This window comes from Narcine bancroftii, chromosome 2, assembly GCF_036971445.1.
Source record: "Narcine bancroftii isolate sNarBan1 chromosome 2, sNarBan1.hap1, whole genome shotgun sequence".
Classification (NCBI taxonomy): domain Eukaryota; kingdom Metazoa; phylum Chordata; class Chondrichthyes; order Torpediniformes; family Narcinidae; genus Narcine; species Narcine bancroftii.
This window is the reverse complement of record NC_091470.1, coordinates 110494113-110512170: the sequence shown is the minus strand read 5'-3', so window position 1 is coordinate 110512170 and position 18058 is coordinate 110494113. Positions and strand designations below refer to the sequence as shown.

General features: G+C 38.7%; 1 long non-coding RNA gene across 1 annotated transcript in view; it reads left to right on the top strand.

Annotated features, from left to right (window-relative positions):
* LOC138752439 (uncharacterized) overlaps positions 1-18058 on the top strand; it is a 134914-nt gene that overhangs the window by 103369 nt on the left and 13487 nt on the right. The window lies entirely within an intron of this gene.

The window sequence follows — 18058 nt, the reverse complement described above, 5'->3', positions numbered from 1 at the left end:
GAGCTGCTCCATCCTCCCACTCACCCCCATGCCCTAGCCTTCTCAATGTAACCCTTGATGGCCTGACTAATCAAATAGCTGTCAATCCCTGCTGTAAATATTCCCAACAACCACAATTCCACAGTCATCTGTGACAAGAAGTTCCACAAAGGCTCGACCCTCTGGCTAAAGAAATCTTCATCTTAACCTTATTAAATGCATCAACCCTACTTTCCATAATTTCTCCTCCAAATTAAATATTAGTCCTGGTATCGCTCTAGTAAAATCCAATGATACCCTCCCTCCAACGCCACTTTCTGCAGCTGGATATAAGGCCCTGAGAAATATATGTAAAATGGTGAATTTTATATTGAAATTGCTACGTCCTAAATAAATGCATATTACTGAAAACAATTTTGGGGTAAAATTCAGCATTTCTGTTTGCAGGTCAACTTATTTGATCCAACCCTGCAACTTGGAATATAGCATTTAAATAAATGCAAATCTTTCTTCATAGCAAACGTTATTACTGATTATTCCTGATTATTAATTTAGACTCTCATGTACATCTATTGTGGTTGATGAATTCCTTGCTCTTTATTGATTTTATGCATCTCCATTTGTCTTGATAAATGCTAAGAAAAAAATGGAAGTTGGTCAGCCGTCATTTGATAAATGTATAAATACAAAAGCTCCATAAACATTTGGTTTCTTAACTCGGTGTTCTGCCCCTCTCACAGTGTCTGTCCTGGTTAGTCTTGAGGCATTGGAGTTCCATGCCTGGCTTCCATTCAATGCGAGGTCCTTCTCAACCATTTACAGTTAAATCAAGTTTATCATCATCTGACTGCACAAGTACAACCCGACAAAACAGCGTTCTCCAGTCCTCGGTGCAAAACACGCAGACACGCAGCCAGATGTAACACACATACAGACAAACAATACCTATGCAAGCAAGTATTTTAGCCATAAAAATAAATATTGCTTTGGATAAATGAGAGTCCTCGGGTCTCAAACAGCTGCTATGAGCAAAGCAAGAGCAAGGCATTTGCTCCCATCTTCACCAAAGCTTTATGTGTGACTTCAGAGAACATTTACTTTTCCAATTTTAAACTTTTATTTGCATTTTTATTTATCCTTTTTCTTTTCCTCGATTTTTTTTTTTTTGCTGGTTGCTTGAGATTGCTGGTTGACTGAATTCCGGATAACGGGAGTTTTACTGTATAACATCCTGAGCCTGAGCAGCCACTTGGCACACCACTTCATATTGGCATTTCATCTGGCCTATACCATTTCCGACTTTGCCACCATAGCCCTTTATCTTGTCGTACATCATCTCATCATGAATACTGAGCTGTGAAATACTTTCTGCTTCAATGACCAACCCTGGAAATGAATTCCATGGCACTGCATCTCTCCGTGTAAAGAGGTTTCTTTTGTTCTGTGTTCCAACCTAATTGAATCTCGAAGCGAGCAGCAGAGTTAATGTTTCACTCCAATGACTTTCAACTGAACTGATGAAAGATCATCATCCTGAAACATTTATTTCATTTTCTCTCTAAAATGCTGCTTGTCCCGCTGAACATTTTTACATTCTCAAATTTTATTTCTGATCTCACCCATCTACATGTTTTGATTCTGCCTATTCTTCATTTAGATTGTTTAACTATTGGGAGTTGTGCCAGGAATTTACTATTTCAATATATTTATCTCATCACCTCATAATCACCATTTTATTTTCAAATCCATCATTCTATATTTGGGAAGATCATGGAACATTTAACTATGTTGTTAACTCTGTCAGTATCACCCCTTTAGTTTGGAATCCAATATGGCATGGGTTGCTACATGTGTATTCATAAGACCATAAGATAAAGGAGTGGAATCAGGCCATTCAGCCCATCATCCACCCTGCCATTCCATCGTGGCTGATTTACAATCCTCTCCAAGCCCATTCTCCTGCCTTCACACTGTAACCCTTGATTCCCTTCCTGATCAAGAACATACCTTAAATCGGCCCAATGACTTGGCCTCCACAGCCATCTGCGGCAATGAATTCTGCCACGTTTACCTCATCTCTCTTCTAAAGGGTCATTGTTTTGTACTCTGAAGCTGTACCCTCTGGGTCCAGATTCCCCCGCCATGTGAAATGTTCTCTCCATGACCTCTCTATCTGGGCCTTTCAGGATTTGATAGGTTCAGTGAGATCCCTATTTTTCTAAATTTCAGCAAGTACAGTCCCAGATGTTTCAAACGCTCCTCACATGAAAACTTCTTCATTCCAGGGATCAATTGGACCCTTTCCAATGCCAACACATCCTGCCTTAGATATAGAGCCAAAAGTGCTCAACAGTGTGGCATGGTTGGTGTAGCGGTTAGCGCAACACTGTTACAGCACCAGAGATTGGGACCAGTTTTCAAATGGTGGATCAGGGAGAAGTGAAGTGTGGGACAGGCTTAAAGTGGTTGAATTTGCTGAGTGTACAGAACAAACTGAGATGAATCATCACCTGTTCTGATAATTGAATATTCACACATGATTTTCAGAAATAAGCAACACTCTGTGATCTAATTGCTGAATTATAAACCCTGTTTTGTCTAGCTCCATTAAATCTTACCCTCTTCAAAATTAAGCTGACAATAATAGTTGAAATTTGCTTTTGATGTTTCGCTTGAGCTGACTTTAGAAACTATTTCCACACCCCTTACAATGAGGAATTTTACCCTTGGCTAACAACTACTCAGTGAAAGGGACGCTTCTCAGAATGCATTCAATAGGCTGATTTTCCTGCCCACGTATTCATTATGCCAGTTGAAATGGCATATCTAAGGAAAGATCTCAGAATCAAATCGCAACTAAGTCCGATTTTATTACATCCGTGCTTGATTCAAAGGATTACCTAGCCTTTCAGGTATACATTAAGATTTCTTCACACAATATGTAGACTGGGATATTGTCTGAGGACAATGTGTGCTGTGCATGCACATCAGAATGTTAGAGCCTGAGGCGTGGGTCCCATCCTGTAGCTCTGATCTGCATTTCATAGCTTTGATATATATATATATATAAAAGACCTGGATGAAAATGTAGCTGTTAGTAAACTTGAAGTAAAACACAAACGCTGGAGAAACTCAGCAGGTCTATCAGTGTCCTTTAAAGATGCATAACCAACGTTTCGGGCTTGAGCTTTTCATCAAGGCAACATGTTCCTTTATGTTTTCTCTCTCTGTTCTCCCTCATTAATCGAATAACCAGATAGAGTTATTGCTCTGTCCTCTACAGATGACTCAGAGAAAAAGTGATCCCTATAGGGCCCAGAGAGACGTTATTCCTCCCTCAACAGTGAAATCCAGGCTCATTAGATGATATTTTTCTTAGATGATTCTCCACAAGCAACGCATCATGTGGGTTTAATTGAAGTCCACTCATAACATCAAACTTTTCAATTCGCAAGTATCAAATATTGCTCAGTAGCTCCAACTGATCCATGCTGAATATGCAAGATTTTGTTGATATGATTTTAATGAAGAGTGAACCAAGCTATCTTCTATTCTCTAAACTTATCCTCAAAAATATCGATTTACTTTGGTTTATATGAACTTAAAAATTTCTAAAGGCCTATTATGGAGTTTGTTCTGACTGCTTGCAACACTGCCAATGCTCATGCCAGGAAAAAACCCCAGAGGGTTGCCAACTCAGCCAGCAAGATCACGGGCATCAGTCTTCACTCTATGGAGGACATCTGCATGAGACGGTGTCTTAAGAAAGCAGCCCCTATTCTCAAGGACCCCCACCACCCAGGCCATACCCTTTTCACACTGCTACCATCAGGAAGGAGGTACAGAAGCCTAAAAATGAGCACCCAGTGGCACAAGGACAGCTTCTTCCCCTCTGCCATCAGATTCCTTTTTTTTTTTCAATTTTTTATTTTTCACACCATAAATCACATTAACCATGATACACACTTTTTCCTTTTCACACATATGCAGTGCCATTTTCTCCCCCCCCCTCCCTCCTCCCATCCCACCCTCCCTACCTCCCCCCTCCCGTCCATTTAAGGTACAAAATCTAGGATACATTAAACCAGTCAGACAATGTTGTCATTCAATAAAAATACACCAGAAATTCCACTGAGTCCATTCTTTTCATTTCCTTTTCCTTCCGTTAACTTAGGTAGTGATTGTCCCCGGTAGGTTTTCGCTATTGTGTTTCATGTAAGGCTCCCATATTTGTTCGAATATTTCAATATTATTTCTTAAACTATATGTTATTTTTTCTAATGGAATACATTTATTCATTTCTATATACCATTGTTGTATTTTCAAATTATCTTCCAATTTCCAGGTTGACATAATACATTTTTTTGCTACGGCTAGAGCTATCTTAACAAATCTTTTTTGTGCATCCTCCAAATCAATTCCAAATTCTTTGTTTTTTATGTTACTTAGGAGGAAGATCTCTGGATTCTTTGGTATATTGTTTTCTGTTATTTTATTTAATATCTAATTTAGATCTTCCCAAAATTTTTCTACTTTCTCACATGTCCAGATTGCATGAATTGTTGTTCCCATTTCTTTTTTACATCGAAAATATCTATCAGATACTGTTGAGTCCCATTTATTTAACTTTTGAGGTGTAATGTATAGCCTGTGTATCCAGTTATATTGTATCATACGTAACCTCGTATTTATTGTATTTCTCATCATTCCAGAGCATAACTTCTCCCATGTTTCCTTTTTTATCTTTATATTTAAATCTTGTTCCCATTTTTGTTTAGTTTTACCATTTGTTTCCTCATTCTCCTTTTCTTGCAGTTTAATATACATATTTGTTATAAATCTTTTGATTATCATTGTATCTGTAATCACATATTCAAAGTTACTTCCCTCTGGCAAACTCAAACTGCTTCCTAATTTATCCTTCAAGTAGGATCTCAATTGGTAATATGCCAGCGCTGTATCTTGAGTTATATTGTATTTATCTTTCATTTGTTCAAAGGATAATAATCTATTTCCTGAAAAACAATTTTCTATTCTTTTAATCCCTTTTTTCTCCCATTCTCCAAAGGAAAGGTTATCTATTGTAAAAGGGAGTAACTTGTTTTGCGTCAATATTAGTTTTGGTAATTGATCATTTATTTTATTTCTTTCTACATGAATCTTCTTCCAAATATTGAGTAGATGATGTAATACTGGAGAACTTCTATGTTGTACCAATTTTTCATCCCATTTATATAATATGTGTTCAGGTATCTTTTCCCCTATTTTATCTAATTCTAATCTCGTCCAATCTGGCTTTTCCCTTGTTTGATAAAAATCTGATAGGTATCTTAATTGTGCGGCTCTATAATAATTTTTAAAGTTTGGCAGTTGTAAGCCTCCTTGTTTATACCATTCTGTTAATTTATCTAGTGCTATCCTCGGTTTCCCCCCTCTCCATAAAAATTTCCTTATTATTTTCTTTAACTCCTTGAAAAATTTCTCTGTCAGTTGTATTGGCAATGCCTGAAATAAGTATAATATCCTTGGAAAAATGTTCATTTTAATACAGTTTATCCTTCCTATTAGTGTTAGTGGTAAATCTTTCCAATGCTCTAAATCGTCCTGTAATTTTTTCATTAGTGGATAGTAATTGAGTTTATATAGATGGCCAAGATTTTTGTTTATTTGTACACCTAGGTATCTTATTGCTTGCATTTGCCATCTAAATGGTGATTCCTTCTTAAATTTTGAGAAATCCGCATTATTCATAGGCATTGCTTCACTTTTATTTACGTTTATCTTGTAACCCGACACTTCTCCATATTCCTTCAATTTCTTATATAATTCTTTTATTGGATAGTTCTGGTTCTGTTAAGTATACTAGAACATCATCCACAAATAAACTGATTTTATATTCCTTGTCTTTTATTTTTATTCCTTTTATATTATTATCTGTTCTTATCAATTCTGCTAGTGGTTCTATAGCTAACGCAAACAATAAAGGTGATAGTGGGCATCCCTGCCGTGTTGACCTGCTTAAGTTAAATTGCTTTGATACATGTCCATTTACTGTCACTTTTGCTAACGGTCTCTTATATAATGCTTTAATCCAATTAATATATTTCTCCGGTAAACTGAATTTTTGCAATACTTTGAACAAATAATTCCATTCTACTCTGTCAAAGGCCTTCTCTGCGTCTAAAGCAACTGCTACTGTAGGTGCTTTATTCCCTTCTACTGCATGAATTAAGTTAATAAATTTACAAATATTGTCTGTTGTTCGTCTTTTTTTGATAAATCCAGTTTGGTCTAAATTTACCATTTCCGGTACATACTCTGCTAATCTGTTTGCTAATAGTTTAGCTATTATCTTATAATCTGTGTTAAGTAAAGATATTGGTCTATATGACGCTGGTGAGAGTGGATCTTTCCCTTGCTTTAGTATTACTGTAATTATTGCTGTTTTACATGAATCTGGTAAGCTTTGTGTTTTATCAATCTGGTTGATTACTTCCAGGAGGGGCGGAATTAATAAGTCTTTAAATGTTTTATAGAATTCTATTGGGAATCCATCCTCTCCTGGTGTCTTATTATTTGGTAATTTTTTTATTATCTCTTGTATTTCTACTATTCCAAATGGCTCTGTTAATTTATTTTGTTCCTCTATTTGTAGTTTTGGTAGTTCAATTTTAGTCAGAAATTCATCTATTTTCCCTTCCTTCCCTTCGTTTTCAGTTCGGTATAATTGTTCATAGAATTCTCTAAAGTTTTCCTTAATTTCTTTTGGATTATATGTAATTTGTTTGTCTTTTTTCCTTGATGCCAATACCATTTTCTTAGCTTGTTCTGTCTTAAGCTGCCATGCTATGATTTTGTGCGTTTTTTCACCTAGTTCATAATATTTCTGTTTTGTCTTCATTATATTCTTCTCCACCTTATATGTTTGTAGTGTTTCATATTTTATTTTTTTATCCGCCAATTCTCTTCTTTTAGTTGTATCTTCCTTCGTTGCTAATTCTTTTTCTATATTTACTATTTTCCTTTCCAACTGCTCTGTTTCCTGATTATAGTCCTTCTTCATCTTGATTACATAACTTATTAATTGCTTATCTAATGAATGCTTTCATTGCATCCCATAGTATAAACTTATCTTCCACTGATTCCATATTTATTTCAAAATACATTTTTATTTGTTTTTCAATAAATTCTCTAAAATCCTGCCTTTTAAGAAACATGGGGTTTAATCTCCATCTATACATTCTTGGAGGGATGTCCTCTAACTTTACTGTCAATATTAAGGGGGGATGGTCCGATAGTATTCTAGCTTTATATTCTGTTTTTCTTACTCTATCTTGCATACGAGCTGATAACAAAAATAGGTCTATTCTTGAGTATGTTTTATGTCTAGCTGAGTAATATGAATATTCTTTTTCCTTTGGGTGTTGTTTCCTCCATATATCCAAAAGTTGCATTTCTTCCATCGATTTAATTATAAATTTGGTTACTTTGTTCTTTCTGTTAATTTTTTTCCCAGTTTTGTCCATATTTGAATCCAAATTCAGGTTGAAATCCCCTCCTATTAATATGTTCCCTTGCGTATCTGCTACCTTCAAAAATATATCTTGCATAAACTTTTGATCTTCTTCGTTAGGTGAATATACATTGAGTAGATTCCAAAACTCCGAATATATCTGACATTTTATCATTACATATCTCCCTGCTGGATCTATTATTTCCTCTTCTATTTTAAATGGCACATTTTTACTAATTAATATAGCTACTCCTCTTGCTTTTGAATTATACGATGCTGCTGTTACGTGCCCTACCCAATCTCTCTTTAATTTCTTGTGCTCCAATTCAGTTAAATGTGTTTCTTGCACAAATGCTATATCAATTTTTTCTTTTTTCAGTAAATTTAGCAGTTTCTTCCTTTTAATTTGGTTATGTATTCCATTAATATTTAAAGTCATATAGTTCAACGTAGCCATTTTATACTTTGTTTATCTTCCCTTTCAGTTTCTCCATCATTACCTTTCCTTCTTATCCATTTCTGTTTTCTTGTTTTGAACCCTTTATAAGACAACATTCCTAAAACATCAAACATTTTCCTTATTCTCCTATTTAAAACTTCTTTAGCCCCAATCTCCCCTTCCCCTCCTGAGTTGTCCTTTATCCCTTGTCGGACAACCACATCTCCCCTCTCCATTTGGATTTGCGAATTCACTCGCAAGCGTCAGCTGATTTTGCAGTGACCGCTCTTTTCCCCCACCCAGCCCCCCCCCCCAGAAAATATTTCACTTTTCATATGTAACAAAGGTCACTCTTTTAGTTCCCTCCTTATTCCCTCTATTCCATTTCCTTCCCTTATTAATTCTTGTCTATACTATCTATATTTTCCTCTAAATACGGATACATTCATGTATGCACATTATACATATACACACATATACCTCTTTACCCACATACGTATAAATCGTGGTCATTTTTACTCTTATTACATATCTTCATCTCTCTGCTTGTTTTGTAGTTGTTCTGCAAATCTCCTTGCTTCCTCTGGATCCGAGAATAGTTTTTTTTTCCATAAGATCATTTTCGATGTATTGAACTCCTTTCTCTTCTTCAGGAGTTCAAAACTTATGTGTCTTTTTAGTTCTCAATCTTTTGTACTCTCGTTACACGTCTTCATCCCTCAGTCTATTTTGTAATTGTTCTGCAAATTTTCGTGCTTCCTCTGGATCCGAGAATAGTCTGGTTTGTTGTCCTAGAATAAATATTTTCAATACCGCTGGATGCTTTAGTATAAATTTATACCCTTTCTTCCATAAAATCGCCTTTGCTGTATTGAACTCCTTTCTCTTCTTCAGGAGTTCAAAACTTATATCTGGATAAATGAAGATTTTTTGCCCTTTGTACTCCAGTGGCTTGTTGCCCTCTCTTACTTTTTCCATTGTCTTCTCCAGTACCTTTTCTCTTGTAGTATATCTTAGGAATTTTACTAAAATAGATCTAGGCTTTTGTTGTGGTTGTGGTTTAAAGGCCAATGCTCTTTGTGCCCTTTCTATTTCCATTTCTTGCTGTAGTTCTGGACATCCTAGGATCCTGGGGATCCAATCTTTTATAAACTCTCTCATATTCTTGCCTTCTTCATCTTCCTTAAGGCCCACTATCTTTATGTTATTTCTTCTGTTATAATTTTCCATTATATCTATTTTCTGAGCTAACAGTTCTTGTGTCTCTATAACTTTTTTTTAGATTCCTCTAATTTCTTTTTTAAGTCCTCTACCTCCATTTCTACTGCTGCTTCCCGCTCTTTCATCTTGTCCATTCTCTTTCCCATTTCTGTTAAGGTCATATCTATTTTATTCATTTTCTCTTCTGTATTGTTTATTCTTCTTCTTAAATCATTAAATTCTTGCGCTTGCCATTCTTTAAATGACTCCATGTATTCTTTAATAAGAGAAAGTATATCCTTTATCTTGCCTTTCCCTTCTTCTTCTATTTCACTGTACTCTTCCTCTTCCTCCTCTGGGTTGGCCATCTGTTGTTTCTTTGTTGCCCTTTTCTTCTCTTCTTTCTTGTTTTCGTTGTCTTCTATGTTCTCTTGCCGCAGATGTTCTGCAGCTGTCATTGCCGGCTGTGGAGATCGACTCCCCAGCTGGTCACCCCTCCCGTCGGTGTGTGTTTTTGCATGCGCAGTTGCGCACTTTTACTCGGCTCAGCGAGCCATTTTTGTAGTCCACTTTCTACCGACCTGAGGGAGCGGGTTTCTCTCTCCACCGCGGGCCTCTTCGAACAGGTAAGGCCTTCTCCTTCTTCTTCCGTTGTCTTCTCTTCCTCTCTTCTTACCGTTGATTTCAATTTTTCTTTTTTCGTCGCCATCTTCTTTCCACCTTTATACTCACTTTTCTTTAATTTTTATTTTTGTGCCTTTGTGTTTTCCTTTGTTTTTTCCGACTTTTCTGGAGAGGGCTGGAGTTCACCGTCCGGCCACTACTCCATCACGTGACTCCTTCCTGAATCTTGAATCTTGAGGGAACAAGTGAAGAGGATTTTCTGTAGATTGAGTAACAGTTTTTTATCCAAGGGAGAAGCCTTTTCCTTCTAGTTTATAATTTAGATTGTAAGATTTAAATTATTCTTATTTTTAAATGTCACAGAGCAGCTGAAAATCCCTCTGATTATCACACATCATGCTGACTTTGAAATCTATAATGGTTCTTTTTTTTTTAAGTCAAATCTCAACCCTGAAACTCCCAACTCAGAAAGATTGGAGAAATTTTCAAAAAGCAGTCAGTGCAACGCTGTTACCGCACCAGTGATCGGGACTGGGATTCGAATCCCATGCTCTCTGTTAGGAGTTTCTACCTGCTCCCTGTATCTTTGTGGGTTTCCTCCGGGTACTCCGCTTTCCTCCCATTATTTGAAACGTACAGGGGGTTGACGGTCATTTGGCTGTAATTGGATGGTACGGGCCCGTAGACCGAAATGGCCTGTCACCGTGCTGCATATCTAAATTTAAATCTAAACAAAAATGAAATCTCCACCTTCTGAATGAGAGTTGGTCAATGGACACTGGATTTGGAAACATTGCTTCCCTGCCCCTGTAACCCTTGAGGTCTGGGCTGCCAAACGTGCGTGCTGCCACCTTGAGTGCCGGTTTTCCGACGATCTTCGAAGGAAACTCTTTCCCCAGCCTTGTTCCACGGGGAATTCAATGAGGAAGTCAGTAGTGCCCCTTGGAGGAGCTTTGAAAGTCTGTGTATAATGTAAATGCATGAAGAAAAAAGAGGGATCAAGTTAAGTGTGATTCCTGAAGAGCCACGGATATATTTCGTAGATAAAAGAGGATTTGAGAGATAATAATGGAACTACAGACACAAATCAAAAATATCACTGCGCCTTGGCGATGCAAGTGATCACATCAGTAGACTCCAAGCTGATGAGGTAAATTTAACTTGCACCAAACATAAGGTGCACCAACATTTGTATAAATTGGAACAGATTATAACCTGCACTTTTGATCCAAGGTGTATAATCAGACCCGGCTTGTTTGGCCAGGTTCTGTTTCCACTCCATGCCCTGATACTGATGCGAAGTGACGGTTGATAATAAAGGACTGTCAATATTGTACACTGTCACCTAATGTGCAAGTATATCTGGGATATTGATATTTAGCACATCTTGCCATCCTTAATAACCACTGTAATTTCATATTGGCAAGACAGCGAAAGCATTCACATCAAGAAAATGCAATTTCTTTCTCTTCTGCAATAAGTCTGCATAAATTTGGATTCACAGGATGTGTGGCAAAGCTACATGGGAAGAATTGATGGCTTTTGTTAACCTTATTTTGGGATAATCCACAAAACTGCTATGTGGCCCTATCCTTTTGACCTGATATTCTGATCTATTTTTATTCCCTTTTAATGTGGGTGTTTGCTGCACACAAAATTCTAAATTAGGTTACTGACCAAGATGTTGAAAGTGGTATCTTTGTTCCCACAAATGGTGATTAAGGGATTCACAATTAAATTTTACACTCAAATTAAATTTAGACATGCACCACGGTAAAAGGCTCTTCCAGCCATGAGCCCAATTACACCTAATTGGCCTACAATGTTTTGGAGGGTGGGATGAAATCGGAAAACCTCCAGTTTCAATTTTGTACAGAGTATTTTGGAGGATCAAGAAACACCTGGAGGAAACCGACTCAGACAAATGGGGAGAACATACAAATAAGGAGAACATACAAACATATAGACAGCACCAGATTCGAACCTGGGTCACTGGAATTGCTACACTACCTGTGTATGAGAAATAGAATGAGTTTGTTTTGCTAGATTTTGGTTTCATACACCATCCCTTTGCAATCCCTAAAGGAGCCATGCTGCCAAAATCTTACTGGACATATTTAGAGCATGTCTTTTATTCGTTTCAGACATCCCAACGCACTGATGAAAAACAAGCCAAATATAATGTTGCAGTACAGAAGTCACGGATAGCGTAGTGATTAGTGCAATGCGATTACAGCGTCAGTGAATCTGGTTCAGATCCAGCGCTCTCCATGCATTTGCACATTCTCCCCGTGCTCTGGTTTCCTCGCACCTTTCGTAAATGTGCGGGGTTTGTATTTTGGGTGTATTTGGGCAGCGCGGGCTCATGGGTCAGAGGGGCATGTTACCATGCTGTATATCCAAGGTAAAACAACAGGCAATTTGACAAGAGGAAGGTCCCACACATGGCAAATATTATCATGTTCAAGTAGTGCTTCTGATGTTGAATTTTGAAGGGAGCACAGGAAGATATCAAAAGCAACAGTGAACGAAATAACAGGGCAATCTGAATGCGCAGTGTTGGTTGAGGCATAGGTTTTGTTCAGGATGCGAGGGGAAACTCTCAGCTTTTCATGACAAGAGCTTTTTACATCATTGGAAAATGTATTGGGCCTGATTTAATATGGTGATGTCATTAATAACCCTGCTAAAAGATGCTACTTCCACTTGAGTGACACCAGCCCTACGCTCGTGTAGAACATCATCTTGCATCTAATGGTCACTTGCCCAGGACCTGGATTTCAGCCCTTACCTTTCAGTCTTTGTGTCACAAAGTAATATGTTGATGATATATGATTCATACAATTGCCTGTAAATTATTACTTTGGGCCAAGAGGAGGCACTGTGACTTGGCAGGTTACAATAATTTTCAAATATGATTGAAAATTTTAAAAAATATGGTGGTGCTGACAGAACTGCTTCAACTGGTGCTGGTACAGATCTGGGGAGAGTGGGGAGTGGAGATACCATGGTCCTCCTCAAGGTTCTACTGCCCAGTCCTACTACTGACGGCTTCCATACAGGCCTGTTAAAGGAGCTGACGGAGGTTTATTTTAAAATCCTGAGACCGCGGGGCCTGAGCCCAAGATGGCTGGGCCTGCGCTGGCAGCGGCCTCAAGGGGTTGCAGACTCTGAGGAAGTAGAGGATTGGTGGGGAGACCATCCCCGTCTGAGAAGGAGATGCAGAGGAGAGGAGCCACAGGATGGTGAACATGGTCAGGGAGGGGTTCTGCGGCTGAAGAACACTCAGGCCATTGCTGACTCGAGGTGAGGAACCTACACAGGCTGCGGGCTGCTGGAGACTGGCTGACTGGTACTAGGCATCGCATCCCAGAGGGGAGAGGGCGCTGAGGGCAAGAAGGGCTCCCGAGGGATCTCAGGTGCTGAAAGCTTCCTGGTTGTGTTGGAGGTTTGGATCTGGAGCTAGGGTTGCCGATGATTTGAAATGAAGGCTGTGTGGTTGCAGGAGCCCTGGAGGTGAATCCACCAACTCTCAATAGGCCCTTTTATAAAGGAAAAAGCCGATAATTTGAAATGAAGGCTGTGGTTGCAGGAGCCCTGGAGGTGAATCCACCAACTCTCAGTAGGCCCTTTTATAAAGGAAAAAAATTTCGACTGTAAATGCGGATATTCTCTGCCCTCACGCCGCTGAACCTATCTGCATAAATGCTTGGTGTACAGCTCCAAGATGCTGACTCCAATCCCTCCTCAAGCTGGTCAAAGAGATGGAGCAGAGCGCTCTACCTCAGTCCTTAAATGTGCTGCTGCTGCAAGCAACTGGCTAGGGACAGGCTGACAATGTCACGATGACGCCGTCAGCCCGTGACCCAGGACCCAGTCATTCACCCCACATTAAAACAAAATGAAGTTCCGGTTATAAAACCTGAGGCTCTTCTGCCCAGCTCTGACCCTCCGGCATGCCAAGCCTGGCTTTTCGCTCCCCTCTTTCGTCCATCAGACTCCCCGGCTTTGCTTCTCCTTGTCCACTCCTCAGCATCTTGTAGTAGTAACACCACGTGAGTGCTTGAGGTCAGAGTCCCTCTGCATGCCGGAGGGGCAACGTCGGGCAGAAGAAGGATCAATGGCCATCTTCGTTGCCTACAATCCCCCACACCGCTGGAACCACTCTGCGCTTCCCAGAGAGGTTCCAGCTGCGTGGGGGAGTATGGGTGACACCGACGACCATTTCTGACTGCGTATGTATGCCGTTGTGTTGATGGGTGGGGAACCAGTTGTCCCACCTCCGGAGGACGCAATGAGGTACCGCTCTCCAAGAAAGCGACGCTGCAGCAGGCTTTTTAGGCCTCCTCGATAAAAAGGTTAATGCACATTTTTCTCTGCCCATGGGAGCCAGCCTCAAACCAGGGCCCCTCCATAAAAACAACTAAAGACTCTGAAGGGACACTTCTGTTTCTCTTGCTCTGATTGTAAAGGTATTGGAGAATTTCTCTTGATGACGAATCTTTGCCTGCTTACGACTGACAAAAAGCAATTTCGTGTAATATTACAGCTGTTTCATTATATGACAATAAAAGAATCTTAAACAATTACACAGCATCAGTCAGTCTCGCCTACTATTTTTGTCATTATACAAGAATCCATATTTGCTCACCTCTGAAAGTCCTCGGAACTCAATCCAATTTTACAGGGAACAAAAATAGAAAATAGGCATTGCATGGAGAAGCATTCTATAAACAAGAGCAACAAAAACAGATTGGTATTAGATTGCAATACTTCTTATTGTCTTTCCTGTCAAGCCAGTTGATAAGATACAAGATTTAAGCTTCTATTAGATCACTGCCTGCACATATTTTTTTGTGAAATGAATACATTCCATAATTTAAACTTAAAATGAGATTTAGACCCAAATTGTTAACACAGTACAGCGGAGAAGCAGAGGATAATTGCAACTTCTGAAAAAACATTTAGCAGAAAGATTGTTCTATTCTTTATTTGGAACATCTTGCAAAATAAAATAATTGGTTTCTCAAAGGTCCAGATCATTGTTCTTGAATGTGGGGCGAGTGAGGATTTTGCTGCTGCGTTAACATCGAGAAGGCCATACAATTGGCAGAATGACTGCGAGAAAGGCTCGGAACCTGTAACAATGTGTTCGACCTTTCCAGCTTGGGGAACTTGGATTTACGTCCCTTTTTTAAAAATGGGTATTCAGCTTTAAAAGCAATTCCGATATCGGCAATGCCGGGGAGAGGTGTATTAGAGTAACGATGGCAGACTGTCTGTATTGTAGGCAGAGAACATACAGAATTTTAAAAATGTAATATATTTTTGATCAATGATTATTACTTTAATTACCAGAAAGATTTCAGAGTTCATATTATGGAATGTTACCTAGATATCTCCATTATTGGTAAAGCTAGCATGCAGTGTTTAGAGTACACATAGAAATCCCAGGCTGTGTCCTTGCAGATAGAAGACACACAGTATGCGTGATAGAAAGTATTATTGCCACAAACCATTGGAGCAGAATTTAGACTTTAGAATCGAATCAGATTGGTTTATACTTTAAAATTTCAATGGTACATAAGCCATGGTTGCAAATGCATCTTAAAAATGAAGGTTCAAGGACACTGAAAAAAATCATCACAGGGCATAATTCAGCAACATTCTGAACATCTTTCTTGCCTCGTTAATATATTTAAAACATTTATCAGCCTTTGACTAAATAATGACACAGTCTCGAGTGGTTCTCATCTTTTTTCTTCCCACTCACACACCACTTTAAGTATTCCCATTCCCATCAGTGCTCTGTGATTCGTAAGGGATTGCTTAAGGTGGGATTTGGGTGGAAAGAAAAAGTTGGAAAACCACCATTTTAATCTTCCCTAATTGACTCGTTATGTGCATGGTTTCATAACCCCAATAGAACTGGGCCAATGGCAATTTTTCTCCAGCAAAATATTTCTGTAACAATTGGGCCTAGAGCAGTAATTCTCAACCTTCCCTTTCCACTCACATCCCACCTGAAGCAATCCCTTACCAATCACAGAGCACCACTGAGATAGGGATTACTTAAAGTGGGATGTGAGTGGAAAGAAAAGGGTTGAGAACCACTGCTACACTCCAGAGTTATTTATATAATGGTAATAAATGGATTATCTTTGAAAACAAGAAAACACTCATAGTTTGATTATTCCTGAGTTTATTAAGAACCAATCAATAGACAGTATAAAAATAATAATGAAATACATGTAATAAAATAAAACTTAAATAATGGTTGAGGAAGTATTGCGAGCTGACCTAAGGAGGATTGCATTGGATCAGGGTGATCAGGACGTGAATTGCATTGTTTGATTGGTTTACAAATCAAGATGCAATGGTTGGTGACAAAAGAGAACTTTAAAAAGGAAAAAGTTGCAGGAAGCTGAGCCGAAGAAGAAGGGATTAACTGGCTACTCTGCTCTGGAAAAGGACAGTTGACTCGTCGGCTGAATGGCTGAATCAAAGTTCAAAGTTTAGATTAATTGTCAGAGTATATACATGACATCACATACAACCCTGAGATTCTCTTTTGCCTCTGGACCAAGCAGAATTTTTACTTAATGTTAACGCAAAACTCAGACCTCAAAAAAGGAGACATATATAAAAGAGAAAAATGAAAATAAATTGACTGTGGGAGGCAGAAAATAAATATTCAGCAATAAATAACGTGCAAAGTAAGAGTTTGTTGATGAGGAGTCTGATGGCGGAGGAGGAGCAGCTGTTCCTGAACCTGGTGGTGCGAGTCTTGTGGCACCTGCACCTCTTTCCTGATGGCAGCAGCGAGAACAGAGCGGGAGCTGGGTTGTGTGGATCCTTGATGAGTGCTGCTCCTCTCCAATGCCAGCGTTCCCCATAGATGGTGAGGAGGGTTTTGCCTGTGATGTACTGGGTAGTGTCCACCACCTTTCGCAAGGCTTTTGGCTCAGATATATTGGTGGCCCCATCCCAGGCTGTGAATCGTTCAATAATTGTACAAATCTCAAGTTGTGTCATTCTTCATTCAAACGTTCAATGTACAGTATCTATGTACCATCTCTGAAAAAAGATTCTGAGTTTAAATTGAGTCCATAGAGTTTTATGTACCTTAATTAGACAGCTCTAGAGATTTGCTTTATAAACAATGGGCATGTCTAATTCATGCTCAAAGCTCATCATTACTATGCTACCATGGCTCTTCCCAGAATCCAGTCAAGCACAAGCATATGCTAATCTGTGGAATGTTAATCAGAGGTGAACCAACTCCCCTGCCCTGGTGGGAACCAAGAAAAATATGAGCACATTCTCTGGAGACCCAGAAGAAATCATTTGGTAAAATTTTCATCCAATGCATTGAACATTTTATCATCAGATTTATTGTCAGAGTACATACATGACATCACATACAATCATTTTTCCGGGCAGAATTACCACTTATCGGTAGTGCAGAAATAAAAACTGTACTCAACAAACATGTGTAAACAAATAAAGAAATGTAAAAGAAAATGATTGTGCAATTCAGAGAGAAAAAATCAATCAATCAAGGGCAAAAGCGTATTCAAAGCATATGACAGGAATTTTGGAATGTTTCCCATTGTTTACCACCCGTTCAGGTGCCAGTTTGCCTTAATGGGTGACATTGTTCCGTTTACAATCCAAAGGCTTGAGTGTTGTGAGTGACAAATCTGGAGGCCGGTTTGAGCATCAACTATTGCTTCTGAATTAGAAAAATCTATATTTAACTCTTTCTATGGATGCATGAAGACAAAAAATAGCCTGGAGTTGCCATCTTTCAGACAAGCCTTTGAAAGAGACACATGATTTAGTAGAAAAAACTGATCTTGACAATATTTATTTCTCATTCATAATTGCTGGAACAGATTATCTGCACATTGATGCATTGCAAATTGTGGAAGTTTGTTGAACATAAATTAATATTTTCTGCATCATGAATGAACTCTTCAAATGTACTTCACAATTGGATAGTTCTTTGGGGCACTTGATAAATGTCAGCCTTTCGTTCATCAGAAGCAAATTGTTTCTAGATTGGTGAACATTTTTAAAATGTACGAACATTCAATACATCAGTGAGAAATAGTTTGTCATAGGGAATAGCTAAAATGCTTGCACATAAGAAACACACACACACACACACACACACACACACTCACACACACACACACACTCACACACACACACACACACACACACTCACACACATACACCCAGACACATACAAACATACACACTCACACACACACACACACACACACAAACACACACAT